The sequence below is a fragment of the Calonectris borealis genome, chromosome 2 (genome assembly GCF_964195595.1).
Source record: "Calonectris borealis chromosome 2, bCalBor7.hap1.2, whole genome shotgun sequence".
Lineage (NCBI taxonomy): Eukaryota > Metazoa > Chordata > Aves > Procellariiformes > Procellariidae > Calonectris > Calonectris borealis.
The window spans coordinates 159927124-159942035 of record NC_134313.1 but is presented as its reverse complement, the minus strand read 5'-3'; the positions used below and the strand labels follow the sequence as shown (position 1 = coordinate 159942035).

The 14912-nt window shown below is 42.1% G+C and overlaps 1 protein-coding gene across 7 annotated transcripts in view; it reads left to right on the top strand.

Annotated features, from left to right (window-relative positions):
- The first annotated feature begins 6060 nt into the window (after window positions 1-6060).
- The window catches only part of ZMYND11 (zinc finger MYND-type containing 11), a 112221-nt gene continuing 103369 nt past the window's right edge, over window positions 6061-14912 (top strand). For 4 of the 7 annotated variants that reach the window (XM_075144129.1, XM_075144126.1, XM_075144127.1 and 1 more), the window contains exon 1: window positions 6062-6298. The gene's annotated coding sequence lies outside the window, so the exon portion shown is untranslated. Of the gene's footprint in view, window positions 6299-14912 lie in introns of all 7 variants that reach the window. The other 3 variants (XM_075144131.1, XM_075144130.1, XM_075144128.1) reach the window with 2 other exon arrangements.

The following is a 14912-nucleotide window of genomic DNA, read 5'->3' as shown; positions in this document are numbered from 1 at the left end:
ATGCTTTCAAATAAGAGGTCAGAACCACAGCATGGCAGGTGTGGATTATTTTTGTTCCTACATTAGCTTTCATCTTGACCATAATGGTTCAAAACCGATACAAATGTTGCTATTAATTATGCCTATCCCATACAGCCAATTAGTGATATCTCTATATATCATTATATAGGTTTATTCAAGCTGCAGATGGCATCAGGATATATCAAAGCTGCAAGCACATCAAGATGGCTTCATGCCAGGCCAGCTTCAGTCTGGTAGGGATCTTTAGCTCCGGCAATGTGTTAGATTCGAGAGCAGCTCTGTTCCAGAAACAATTTTGCCTCTTTTGCGTAGCATCGCAACTGGCATATTAAGCTGTGCGAGACTGGAGCTAATGCCATGCAAAACACTGCGTTCCTGGAAATTGGAGCTGAGGAAAAAGCTGTACAGAGCCACAGCTGGGTAGCACTGCATATGATCTCCTCGGGTCCAACAAGGCTTATTAGCTTCAGTTCAGTACTAGTGATAACACGTTATCTCTTTCAGAAACATTTGGATGTCTCTGCTCTATACATGACAGAAGCCTGTTTACTGGAAAGGCTTATTAATCCCAAAGAGGTGCCACACGAATGCATGGAACCAGCCTGGGTCCAGCACTACATCAGAGCTAACAAGCCAACTTTGAACATGGAAGGCTTTGAAGCGCAGGGTAGAGACAGACTATTTCTGCAAGAATTAGCTCAAAGCCAGTGCTGGACCAAACCTGGTCAAGCCCGGCTTGTCATGAACTGACTCAGGGCAAAGGCGCTTGGACATCTCTGCATGCTCCTAATGCATGCTGTAATACCTCCCTTATCCATGTATTTCTGCTGTCTTGGGATAACAGACCCTACTTACCTTAAACATAGGATATTTTTTTCTTATTATTGGCTATGCTGGCATTTAATATGATGCACAATGTAATTAATATTTCCCTGCAATTATGACATTCATAATGTCTCCTCAGGTAAAAACTCTAGTTTTGTAATTATTTTAATAACAAAAGGTACTACTTATTTCCTCATAGTCATAGCAGTTTTTCTGGCAAATGATTTATCTGCAGTCACTGCATCTTTATGAAATAACAATAGAACCTATTTCAGTCTAAAAGCAAATGTAAGTTTTGTGTATTTATTTTGCATAGATATAAATTATTTTAGATATTACACCAAAACTGGACAAACCTGTGTGAGATAAATTTGATGTACACTTGGAAGCGGATGTTAGAACTTTTTTTCATGTTACATGTTATGGCACCTGCCCTCATATGGAAAATACAGTAGCCAGATGACACAAAGTATGAAACCGGTACAATCTCACTCTGTTGTTTTGAATTAGTTAAAAAATATGGAGCTGTTTCCTTTGGCAGACTCTGTGCTAAATCAGGCATACAGTTTTCATGAAGCATAATGCTGGTGTAAACACATGTCATGTCATATGTCATAAACATATGTCAGTTTACTCACAGGTAAACTTTTTAGGATAAACCTCTATTCCCAGTTGTTCATGAAAATGTAAAGAGAGAACACAGTGGAAAAAAATGCATTTTGTATCTTAATCTACATCTATATTTGGCAGGCTTTTCTGGTTTTGTTATTACCAGTTATTGTACCCACAATATACTCAACACATGTGAGTACTGGCCAAAGATCCACCTCCCCACAATGTACTGTCTTCAACAAACACCCCAGAATGTCTTTAGAAATTCTGCCTGTACTTTTCCTCCCACCTTTTTATTTATACCGTTACTTTCTCAAGCCCCACCATGCTGCGAAAGTCCTCATCCAGCTCCTCTGAGTGTTGTGGCTAGCCAGCCCTGGACGGCCAATCTGCATTGCCAGGGACACAGCAAGGAGAAGGAAGCTGAAAAGGGAGGAAGGATCCTGGCTGCTGCAGGGTCTACTTCAATCCTCATCATGTCAAGCCTGCAAGGACAGCACCTCTGGGTGGCATGCACTCATTCCTTACACGGCTTTGTGGAGCAGCAGACGTTGTGGGGGTTCTCTGCTCTGTGTCCCCCTCTTGAGCCTGGTATTTTCTTTTCAATGCCTGGGGAAAAAAAGAACAGCATAAGCTTTTCCCTAAGATTCTCCCACCCTCCAACTGTTTTCAGCTCAGTGGATTTCCTGAGCCTGTTGTTATTAAGGCTTTGTTCCCTTCCCCCCAGCTTCCTAACTTAAATGCATTGCTGAAATTTTTACTGCAAAGAAAACTATGTTGCTAAACTTTGTCCCGATGAAAAATTTACACTAATTTTCTGCATTAATACCTCTATGATCACAACAGAACAGACCTGCCTCTCAGGAAACACATTGAAATTATTTCTGTTTCAGTGTGGCTGGGAGCGGAGCACACAGTAAAGCGGGTTGGCACCAACAGCAAGAGACAGCTATCTTACAAAGCCAGATAAAGCCTTGAGCACATAGTGGGTGGGTTTGGTTCAGCCAGGAAGATGGTAGAAAGTCCTGGAGAAGGTGGCTGGGCTGTGCATTCATTAGCCTAGCACAAGTCCTGCAATGGAGAGGACACAACACTCCCTGCTCTACTAAGGGCAGCATTCAACTGATGTTTTCATGGTCCTGAGCCCGGTGCCTAGAACCCACCAGCAATGATGTACTTGCTCACCTGTGTGTTTGATGGTTGTACTACTGAGCCAAGAGAATGGCAAAAGAGTGTGGTAAGAATAAAAGGTCATATCCACACAGGATTGCGTTGTTCAGCATTAGAATTAAAAATAAAATGATCTTTGGAAAAGGAGGAGTATCATTTAAAAGGAAAATGGAAGCATATTTACCAGCCTGCTTGTTACTAGGCAGTGTCAGTCTTCTCGCGCACAAAAAGTGTAGTGGACATAGTAGTCCCCGTACCTTGGGAAACACGGTAACAACCAGGCACCCAGGGTATTTGTGTCCCAGTCTCCAATTGCTTTCAGCTCAGGGATTTCCTGAGTCATGGTTTGTGTGTCTCCAACCTGCAAGGGATTTCTTTCCCATGAACCTGCCCGATATCCCCTTTAATTCATGGCAGTAGATTACATTTTTAGGCTGGATGCCGCTTATCCTGGCAAAACTGTGCTTCTGCTCATGCAGCTTCTTCTCCTGCCCTCCAAGCCCCTTTCCAAGGGAAGCAAACAGTACTGACAAACCTACTGTTTACACACCAGCGCAGCAATACTGGCAAAAGCATATAGCACACATGCAGCCTGATGTATTCCTCTGCTACTTCAAAGGAAGTAACTTTATCATGTTTTCTTTCCAACATTGCATTAGCAGTGCATTTTCTTTCTCTACAACCTTGCAAGCAAGCAGACGGCTGGACCCCTCACCATTACACCCCGAGCTGCCGGTTGCAGCTCTACAGACGTTTTTGACAAGCAAACGCGTTCCCCAACCGAGCTACTTCAGCCCGAGAGGTGCCCGTCCTGTTCCAGTAACCCAGCTCCCCGCTCGTCCTTCCCAGGGACCTTCCAGGCCGGGAAGGGAGGAAATGCCTAAACGGCCCCGCGGCCTCGCACCGCCCCCAGCCCTCGCCCCGGGGAAGGGGGGGCTGGAGACGGCCCTAAGCCCGCTTTTGGTTTTAACAAACGTTTCCCCCTGCCTATGAGGAAACCCGCCGCTGCCCAGCGCTGGGGGAGGGAGGGATTTCCTTCCCATTGTCTGCCGGGCTCAGCCCTCCCGGCCGCCGCGCCGGCTGCGGCGTTAACTGTTCGCGCTCCCCGCTCCGGTTCTATCTGCAAGTTAATGGCCAAAAGGCATCCGCGAAAGGGCTCATTTTAGATATCAAATCAAACGCAGGTGAATGCAAGAATCGGGGCTAACCCAGACCGGCTAGGGGCTTCAAACCTGTACATTAATGAGCAGTAAAAAGTCTTTCCAATACAGATAAAAATAAGTCAAAATGACTGAAAAATTAATCCTTTTTATCCGTCAGTGTGCATCCTGGAGACTATATAATGCAAACAGTTACCCAGGGGACCTAATGAGGATATCAAAATACTTCAAGGCCCACGAACGCCCCTAGATAAGCTATATGCCTGTCTTTCTACACTTGATTTAATCCACTGCCCACCAGCTCAGACAAGGTGACGTGGCTACGGTTGCAGACACTCCCTACATGTTTGCTTTAGGATACCTTGTTCTTTCCAAAATCAAATATTTGTATCCTGAAACAAATATTTGGAGACGGTCCAGACTACCCTTTACAAATATGTTAAGTACAGCAAATTGTTGGCAAGCAGTAGACTCCAGGTAAAAACCTGTAAGGTAGGCAAACCATAAGGCTTCGACCCTGCATATGCTTCCGCATTGGTGAAACTGTGGCCTGAATGTTTATTTGACAGCTCTCTATGGGTCCTGAAGAGATAAAGGGCTAAAACCTTTTTATACTGAAGATAGCTGAACTTCTGCCTTAAGTAAATATTTACATAGGTAAGGAGAAAGCACTGTGGCAGAGTACTAAATCTTTCTGCTAAAGAAACTGAGACTGGAATTGGAGCTTTGTTTTGGAGTTATGGCAAATCCCCCCAGCCAACCCAGTTGAAGGGGGTACCTGGCTGTTCTGCCTGAAGAATTAAAGCTGGTTAGGTATGCTGCTAGCTACGCTTCTCCTCCGTTTGCTTCTGGATGCAAAAATTGGTGTGCCTTAACCACGCCAGCTTGAGCAGAACTGTTAGCTTGACTGCATGGCAGAAACGATAAGGACCCAAACATTTTTTTTCTTATATAAACATAGCTCAGATGCAATTTGTATAGAGAGTGTTTCAAAGAAACCTAAGACAGCCAAGCCAGCAATATCCCATGGAAACTTGGCATATATTTCTATCAAACTTCTTTTGAAAATTACATGCCTTAACGAAATCAGAGCCAAACATCACAACTAAATGCTTAACATAAGGTAGCTTTTTTGTAATGATACTGATGGTAAATCCCTTCTTACTTAAAGAATTGCCTGTAAATTTCATTTGCTTTTTATTAATAAAAGCAATATAATGCAGTTAATAAACTACATTACCACTGTTTGGTATCTGCCCAACCCCTCAAGCACCCTTTGAAAGCAGATTACCAGCACTTTCTTTCCTATCTATTTATTTTAGATAACATAAAATGTTCTTTCATATTTAAATACGTAATAGAAGTAAAGCTTTATCACTGCTGTGCAACAAACTATTATTTGCATTTTATTTTTTAAAAGAGGATGTAAAGTCCTGATGCAGCAGTCTCAAACAAAATGTGGTTTTAGACACTACTGGAAATCTTACTTACTAAATACACTGGAGAAACTTTCACTGTTCAGTGTGCAAACTCTGTTAAATCTTTGACTGACCAGGCACAATTGATGCATCTTTTTCATTAGCAGTCCAAAACTATCTTAGTAATACTAATGACTACTCATATGAATAAAATTATTTGCATCCAAAAATGTTTATAGAACTAAGCTTACAGTGTATTTTAATAAAGTATGTCACATTTCTGGTCAAGATTAATTAATTGTGAAGTATGTTACTTTTCCATTAAATAATTCCTTTCAGAAGTTTTCTTCTGAAAAGAAGTATTTCAGAAACTTTAGAAGGCATTTCCTTAGACATTTATTATTAATAATATTTATCCCACAGTCCATATAAAAACAGGATAAAATGTACATGTTTTCTTGCTAGTTACACATATATATGCGCCTATAAATTTATATATTTCATATTACTATATATCTCCCAATCCGGCAGTGAAAGTGTGGATCTACAGCTCGCAACATATAGCCAACTCTGAGACGGACCACTGATTCTGTATGTTTTAGTTTCTGTTGCTCAAGGTGAGTATCCACTTTTGAAAACGTTATCTGGAATTTCTCCAAGTTGGACTTCCTGATGGGAGGAATTTGCCTGTATCAGTGCCAGGTAAGCGGCACATTTTTCCTCTGCAATAAGATAGGGTCCAGACCTAAGAGTATGATAAAATACATATATAATAAATAGTTAAAGATCCGTTTCAAATTTATTATTAAAAAAAATAATAAAAGAAACAAACAGCAACTCCAGCAGACACCACTAGAGTTCTCCTTCTCCCAAATATCCCTAGCACCATCCTAAACCCTGTTTACCCCAGAAACCTGAACTGTGGACAGACAGAAGAGGAGAGAGAGAGAGAAAATTCAGACACAATAAAACTCTGAGGGGAAAAATATGTGGAAGGAGGAGGCAGCAGCGGCCTGGGGAAGGGATTGAAAAGTTTCCCCTGGCTTAACTTCTCCCCCCCTGCAGCAGCAGAAGCAGCGGCAGCAGCACAAGGTGAGAGAGACTTTTAAGTCTGGGGAGGAGGGGTGTGTGCGGGAGCGGGGGGGTGAATTTACAGCCCTGTGGATATTTCTGTGTCTGCCTCCCTGGCTTTGGGGTGCGAGAGACGCCGTGTCTCATGCTGGGTGGATTTTTTTTTAATATGATGGAGGATTATAAACATGGCGCCTTAAAAAAACTACAAAATCATGTACACACTGTTCCAAGGAGATGGGGGAGAGGGGACAGGGGAAGGGCTGGGCACCAGGGGAGGGGGCAATCCTGCCCCGCGGGGTGCCGTATGGGGAGGGGGGAGCCATTATAGTTAATAATAAAATGTGTGGGGCTGCGGGGGGGGTGGGGGGGGGAGATGGAAGGCGGGATTTTTTTATTATTATTATTTCATTTTTCGGAGTGGGTAGGATTATCTGGCAGCCCGCTTGGAAATCGAGGAGGAGAAGGGGACGGCGGCGGAGCGCGTGTGATTATTAACGGCGATTATTTTTGTCCCCACACCTTCCCCGGTCGGATTTCGGCTGGGAGGCGGCGGCGGGTCCCCCGCGCCCCCGTGCCGAGTTGCAGTCAGCCCGGGGTCGGGGCGGGAGGGGATGGGGTGGGGAGAGGGGCGCGCAAGAGAATTGCTGCCTTCAACGCTCCGCGCGGGCCTGCAAGGAGCGGGGGAGCCGGGGACTCGCGTGAGAGGCGAGGCCGAGCGGGGTGTGGCGCAGCCCGGCCTCAGCCCCGTCACCCCCCTCAGCCCCGCTCTTTTCCCACACGCGGGGCGACCGCTTTGCTCCCCACTCCCCCCCCTCCCCCGCCTTTCCTTTCTCTCACACACCCCCCCGCCGCCCCCGCATTTCCTCGCTGGGGTGGGGGATGTCTGCTTGGAGGACGGGTCTTGGCCCGAGTAATGGCAGCTGCTCGACAGCGCCGAGTCTCCACAGGAGAGAGACGGCGGGCCCCCGCAGGCCGGCCGCGGCGGGAGACGGGCCATGGCTCCCCTTCCCCGCGGGAGGGCAGAGGAGGGGACGGGCAAAGGGGTGAACTTAGAGCCCCAGCCCTCCTCCCCCCGGGCGGCTGCGGGCGGGCTGCGCCACCCCCGTGGCGGGGACGGCCTTACCGCCCGGCTCTGCCGAGAGGGCAGGCGGGGCACGGGGGCCCCTGGCTTTCCGGATCACCCCGCTGGCGGAGCTCGTCCGCCGGCATGGTCCCCGGGGGCTTCCTCGGCTTCCCCATCTGCTCCGGGGTAGGGCGCGGGGGAAAACGGGGCCGATTTCTCCGCTCTCCCCTCCGGCTCCCCCCGCTGCGGGCGAGGGGCGTGCGGGGAGCCGCGCTGCCTGCGGGCCCGTTCTCTCCCGCGCCCTCCAGGAGCAGCTCACTCGCTTCCCCCGGCCAGAAAGGGCCCTCCCGGGGCCCCGCCGGGCTCGGCCGTCGGATTTCGGGAGAATATGAACTGCTGAGGGCTTGCTTTTGGTGTTTTGGGGGCTTCTGAGTGCCTGTGTGTCCCCGAAACCGTGCTCTCCAAATAACCCCTCAGTTCACGTTGTGAGGTGTTTCCCTTCTCCCCCTGCCTCGGGGTTGTCCGGAGGCCTGTCTGTCTCCTCTCCTTTCTTTCACGGGGAAAGGGTGCAAGCGTAGGTGTGGGGTTTCCGATGGTAAGGATGATGGGGAGCTTCGGCGCGCTTTCCTCGCCTTCCGTGCGTTTCGGAGAACGGTCCCCTGTAAAATACTGATGTTAAGGACTTGGGAAACTTTGTATGTTTTTTGGGGCTTATCCTGAAAACAGCAGACTTTGGGAATTTGGTTTTTGTCTTCTGCGAACATGGCAAACAGGACTTTACAAAGGCTAGAGCTGGGGTGGCTTGAGAAGAGGAAAAGGGGTGGAAAACTATTTAATTTGGTGCTGGTTGGTTTTATAATTGTATAATTTGGCATTTTAACACCCTGGAATCATCTGCCACAGTCTGTATTGTGGGAGTAATACTATTTGTTGTAGTTCTGAGAAGATCTTACCTCAGAGGAAAGGACTAAAAGTAGAAAATGCTTTCTTGTCCTAGATATGCTGATTTTTTTGCACTTCTGTTGCTATTCTTTGTAGGAAATTGTTTAATTCTTTAGGGGTGATCACTGAGACAGGTGTTGGGAGGGGGGAAGAGTGGGAGTGGAAATGCCAGTTCGGTTCAGGTTGCAGTCCCTTGGGTTTTTCATCCTTCAGCGTGAAGGACCTGGCATCTCTCCACATTTTTTAATTTTTTTTTATTTTGTTATCAACCATTCTGAGCACGCCACAGAAAGTCTTCAGGGACGTAGACCATTTGCTGACTGCTGTTTTGTATAAAAGTGAAAGTATCCGCAAAATAATTCCCTGTTTAATGCCAGCTTTTCCATGCCTAAACAAACCCTCTCTGCTTTGACCAGCTATTTGTATGGGGAAGGGAATGGTTCATGGGCTAGGTAGTACAACAGAGAGCACTTTATCTTTCTGATGGTGAGTTTGAGTGGGAGAAAAACTTACTGTGTTGATGACTCCTTGTTGATTGTGCTATGGATGGTGGTCTCTGCCATCAAGAAGAGGCATCTGCAACTGATACTTGGTATTGGGTTCAGCACCAAAGGACTGAGTGAGAAAAATGACTCTTCCACTCCATCTCATGAGCTGGATTGTGTGATGGAAATTACCTAGTGATGAAGTCAGCAATGTAAGGGGAGTTGCGAGCGTGTGGATGTTGGATGGGGGTCTTAAGACTTTGGTGATGTGCTAGAAAATGCTCTTCTTCCACAGTTTGGAGCTTTATAGCACTAATTTATCAGGGAAGTGCCCTCCATACTAGTTATGGAGGTGTATTTTTTAATCTAAGCAGGCACTTACAGCTGTTATTTTTAAATATAAATGTAAAAAAAAAAAAAAATCAAGTTCGTTCACCATGAACTAAAATTCTTAGTACTTTGTCTTAGTCCTTGTGTATTGTGAGCCAGAGCAATACTTCTTAACTTTTCAGGAAAAATTGAGCACTACAGAAGTAACAAGAATTTCACGACTGTAATTGCTGTGCGCACGATATGTGACTGCTAGGTCATTTGTTGTAATCTGGTGCTGTGCGTCCATACCATTGGTAGGTAGCAGGCGGTCTGTATGCAGCTACTGTTCAGGTTGCCTGAGGATCCCACCTGCCCTTGTAGCAGAGAGTAGAAGGGACTGTTTAGGAAAGACTTGAGGCTTAGGAAAGACTTGAGGGGAAGAGCCTGGATCATCTTTTCAGCCTAACATCATCTCAAGAGCAAATGAGATGGTGAAAGGCTGTGAAGTGTGCTCAGCATTTCCACGTTGCAGGTAAATATCATCTACTGGGTGCTGTTAGTGATGTGGTGCTCCTGGAGAAGAAAACGATGTGGATGGACAATGAATTTGGCCTCAATCTCACCTTGAAGTGGCTTAGGCTACATCTAGACTGTTGTGCATTTCTACCAGTGAACCACAGCTTGGGGATCACTGAACTGTGCTATCTGCAATCTCTGAATTGGGATTAAATACTTCCAAAAGAAATAGATGAAAGACAACATTTGAAGATGTTTTCTTAATTTTAGGCATCTAAACCTCTCCATAAATGCCTGCATTGTCTAGTTTGTTAGAAAATTGTCTCGTTTCACACAATTTGAGACTCGGGGGAAATTTTGGAATTAGGAGACTTGTTTTGGAATTGACTACCCAACTTCAGTCAACTAAAGTTCACAAATTTTGGACATACCTGTAGTAGTTACTGTAGTAGAGAATTACCTGTTACCTGTAGTAGAGAATATAGCCTGCAAAATAGGTAGTTTGTAAGATGAGGTAATGATTCCATTTTGCAGGAATTTCTTCATAAGTTAAGTCTTACATTCCTAAAACAAGTTTTCAATAATTTTCAGTGCAGTATGAAGTTTTCGTAGTTACTGCCTTCCATAGTCTTTCAGAACATTTAGCTCTGGAAGTGTGTAAGGACTTCAGGCAGTCAATCTGTCCAGGATAAAAGTTCTGAAAGAGGGACAGGGTGGTGATGATGATGTCTTCAGTAAACTTCTGATTTTCTTCTTACATGGCTTTTTAGCTAGCTCCAGAGTGGCATAAGTGTCAGTAAAATAAGTCTTTTATCTGTAATGTAGGTTGTTACAAATGGTAAGTCAAACTATAAACAAAACTAATCTATGCAAAGTATATGTGGCTCACACCAGTGATGAACTTGGTTCATGAAATGCTGAGTTGTTTAAAATTACTGGCCAGATGCATACAAGAGTTTACGTTCCTGAATGAGATCAAGTAGATGGTTTTTATTTTTTGCAAGAGTTAGATCAGAATTGTTGGAGCAATTGTTTTTCCTGTGACTATCCAGTAAATATATACATTTCTTTTTAATTCTGACCACTGATTTTATTAATTGGGGTGGTTTTCCTTCCGTAGAATACAACTTTCTTTAGCCATCCTTTTTGCACTGATTGTTTAGGAGCTAATGTCTGATCATGTTCTTTATCTGCAGGGGGGTTTTGTGTTGTTTTTTGTTGGGTTTTTTTAGCCTCAGGATGTGATGAACACTCCATAGTACTTTTCCAGTACTTGGAGTGTGGTGCCCTTAGTAGCTGGGCAGTGCAACGTATGTCATCTTTTATATAGCTCATACATTTTAGTCTGTCAGTGTTGCTTGTGCTAAATGTTGTGAACAAAGATTTTTCTTGTCAGGTTCTGGATGATTTTTGATCAGTTGAATGTAAATTTAGCTCATAATTGGGTTATTGTTCTAAGGTTTAATCTGCCAGTCGGGAGAATATAGCCTGCAAAATAGGTAGTTTGTAAGACGAGGTAATGATTCCATTTTGCAGGAATTTCTTCATAAGTTAAGTCTTACATTCCTAAAACAAGTTTTCAATAATTTTCAGTGCAGTATGAAGATGCAAATTCAGCAGTGCTGGAAGAGTCTCTTGTCATCTATACAAAATGCAAAACAAGCGTGGAAAACTTTTTCTTGAAATAAAGCTCAAATTTGTCTTTAAATGGTGGAAAATAACATTTCTCAAAAAAAACCTTCATTCCTGGATGTAGTGGAGGTAACTGGAAGTAGATTGATAGATACCAGAGTGGCTGTGTACAGTATAATAAACACTGTGGTCTCTAGCCTGAACGGGTGAACTCCTGTGGCACACGGAGCTCTCTGATTTCAGGGGCCTCTCTGCATGCATCTGCCTGCGACGCCAGGGCTGGGTCAAGCCGATTTTTTCTGCATTTTCAAATCTAGTCTTTAAACATAGTTTTAACATCTGTTTAAACCAATGTCTGCCATCAAATTAATTAAGCAAGTCTGAACTCTGTCTTATTATTTAAACTAAGCTGTGATTATTGAATTATATGAAGAAATTTTTTTTTAGGGGTAAAACTAGACAAATAACTGCAAAATAGATTTTTAGCGTTACTTTTGTTTCAAAAGGAGTAAATAAGCTACCTGTTCCAACTATACTGTTTCACTGAGCGTCTGAAGTCATGCTAACACACACAGTTGGCTTGAAATGCTTTTTGATGTAAGATGGCTGCAATCAATTTCTTTAAATACACAACTTATTAAAGAGTGAATTAACTTGAATCATAAGCTATGCTAGAGGCTGATTTTTTCATTATGTTTTAGTAAGATTTCATTCATATATTTTATGTCTCTTTTCTGTTTTTTTCTCCCTGGGATGAACAGGGTCTTTTAGTCTTGTGGGCAGGCGACAGCAGGCACAGTGGTGATACACTGTGACATGTCCATGAACCCAAGTTAAAGCTCATGGCATCTAATTTTAGGTCAGCCAGCTTTAGTAATATCCCACCAGAGCCTGATCCTATAGCTGTACCACATAGATAAATCCAAAGTATAGTTATTGAGAGTTTTGTGTACAAAAAGGCTGGTTTTGATTTTCTTCCAGTCTCCCATTTTCCACTTCACTAAAGTGCAGAAGTTTCTGCTATGAAAGTATAGAGATGTGTAATTTAAGTTTAAAGTACATTATTGGTTAAAATGGCAGTACCATAATATTTGTAATTTCAAAATTACAAAAATATTAAAAAATATACGTAAAATAGTTACTGGTGTACCAACAGTCAGAATATCTTTGCATATACCTCTACACTATATTCAGTGTTAAATTCCAAGATTAAATAATTGCAGAATAAAACATTGTGAATTAATGATTATGACTCTTCATACAACTCTCAATTGTATGATATAAAACTAATTCTTAACAAATAATTTTAACACCAGAGACAGTGAAATTTGAAGTGCTAAAATCCACTTATTAGTTAAAAAATGAAGTCAAGCATACCCACAAAAATACCAGTAACATCCGATTCACCCTTTCTGTGGAAATTGCATTTTTTGCATGCGAAGAACTGGTCTCACTGTGTTAATTCATTGTTATCCAAAATAGGATACTATTGATTTGAGATCTCGTAATTTATAAAAAGAAGAGTTAAACATATTGCTGTTTACCTCTCATTTCTGCTATGCTTCATTTCCTTTTCCTTTGTTAGTATGTTAAAAATAAACATGAAACCAACTTGCCCTATATTCAAATATATGATTTTAATGCAGCTAACCTAACTAATGTTTTGGTTACAGACCGTAGGAGTCTGCTAGTAGGTGTAGTACTCAAAAGCAGCATTTTGGAAAGTGGGTATTTGTACTTTGATCTCGTGCACTTACAGCACGGCATTATTATCTGGTCTTTGAAAGATAGGTGGATGGGAGTCGCATGCAGTGACTCATGGGATGTGGTACTTAGTTCACTAATTTTAGCAGAGCGATTCTTATCTTCCAGCGTTAGGTTTTATTGGAACCTTTTGGAAAAGCAATGAAGTGAAACAAAACGGGGTTGAGAGAAAATGATTAGCAGAATCCCAAAGTAGCTAGAAATAATATACAGTGAAAAATAAATTAAAAGAATGTAAGATATGTTTGTTGTTCGACAAATCTTTGACAAGATCTGAGAGACGAGAGCTTAATCTTTCTTAGCACGCTATCATCATTTTCTATTAAGTCTCACACAACATCTATGCATTCAGTAAGAGAGGATCTCACACTATAGATACCTGTTTACAATTACAGATGTTTCTCAAGTCAGAAACCAAGTAACAGCCAAGTCTGCATTGACTGTTTGTGCCTTATTAGTATTTTCTTAGTGTCATTGCCAGTAAAATAAAACTTCTGAAGAGGAGATGCTGCATAACATTGCAGTGTGTGCATTCACATGCACAAATTACAGTGGAAATTTTAGCTCAAAATGGTGGGCTTTTTGTTTCTCCAGTTTTCCTTTTGGTTGGTTGTTAAATTTGAGATCAGTATCTTCTGAGCCGTCATTGACTTCAGGGACAAGCTTAAACCCACTGTTTATGCATAATCCCCTCTCCCCAGCCAATTCCTTAAGATTCAGGTTCAAAATTGTGCAAAATCAAAACAAAAGAATTGCTATTTCATAAAATGTAATCACAGGCCACTGATTGTTCACTGATGAAAATTGATGATGTTCACTGCAGAAAATTCATTGTTACCAATAGATTAATATTAATATAATGATGGAGACCTTGATCATATAAGCACTTGTTTCCCACAGGCATAAAAATGCATAGGCCTTGGAGCATACTGATGAATCAAGTTTATTTTCATAAAATATTTTTAAAAATTAAAATTTTACGTACCACTCCAATATTCAAGGAAGAACACAGTTACAGTTTGTTTTGCCTATATAATTTTATGTAATATTATATTTTTGATTCTTCTACTGGAGTATGCAATGTTACGTAGGCATTTTTCATGCCTTTTGAATATCAACAGTATGACTATTGTTATTTTAAAAAGACTTTTGCACACGCTACATTTTACATTGATGATTGTTCCCATTGAAGTTAAGGTACTTGTCCTACATGTATATTAGTCTTTGAAGGAATTTACAGTATCTATGAAAAAAGCAGAGGAAACATGGCTGACATTTTTCTATTAGTGACTTTTAACATTTTCTGTATATCTTAAAGCCTGTGTGTTATAGAAAGCCTTAATTATAAATAAACTGGTAAAAGAAGAAATATAAGGTTTCTTAATGGAAAAGCTGATACCATTATGAGAAGAAAAGTTTATTTTTACATTAGGAAAGCTAGGAAACAGATATGACAGGAAACTGAGAATTTTGACATAGTTTCAAAATTATGGAAATCATGTATGTGAAAGCAAGTTTAATAATCACATGATTTTATATTTTTTTCTATCAAAAAACATAAATTAAAAACCTGTGAATGCTGAAAATTAACTTGACTCATCCTATTCTTTAGCATTTACGTGCAAAATCTAGCCAATCCTTTTTGCTCCGTGCAACAGGAGTTTAGAAATAGTAATGTTCTCTTCAGCTTGTGCTTCTATTCTTGCTTTGTTACGCAGTTCAGAAATCTCAGAAAACTTTTTTCCTTTCTATGTTAATTAAAAGCCAAGAATTTTTCACAGGAACCAGACTGGCACCATGTTTAGCTTCGTATCACTATAGCTGAGACTTTAGGACGTTCCTAAGAACCAACTGCATGATCCTTTTCTCAGGAAGCTGGATGTTTCAGTGTCAGTCATCATGTGCAAGCTGACATTTG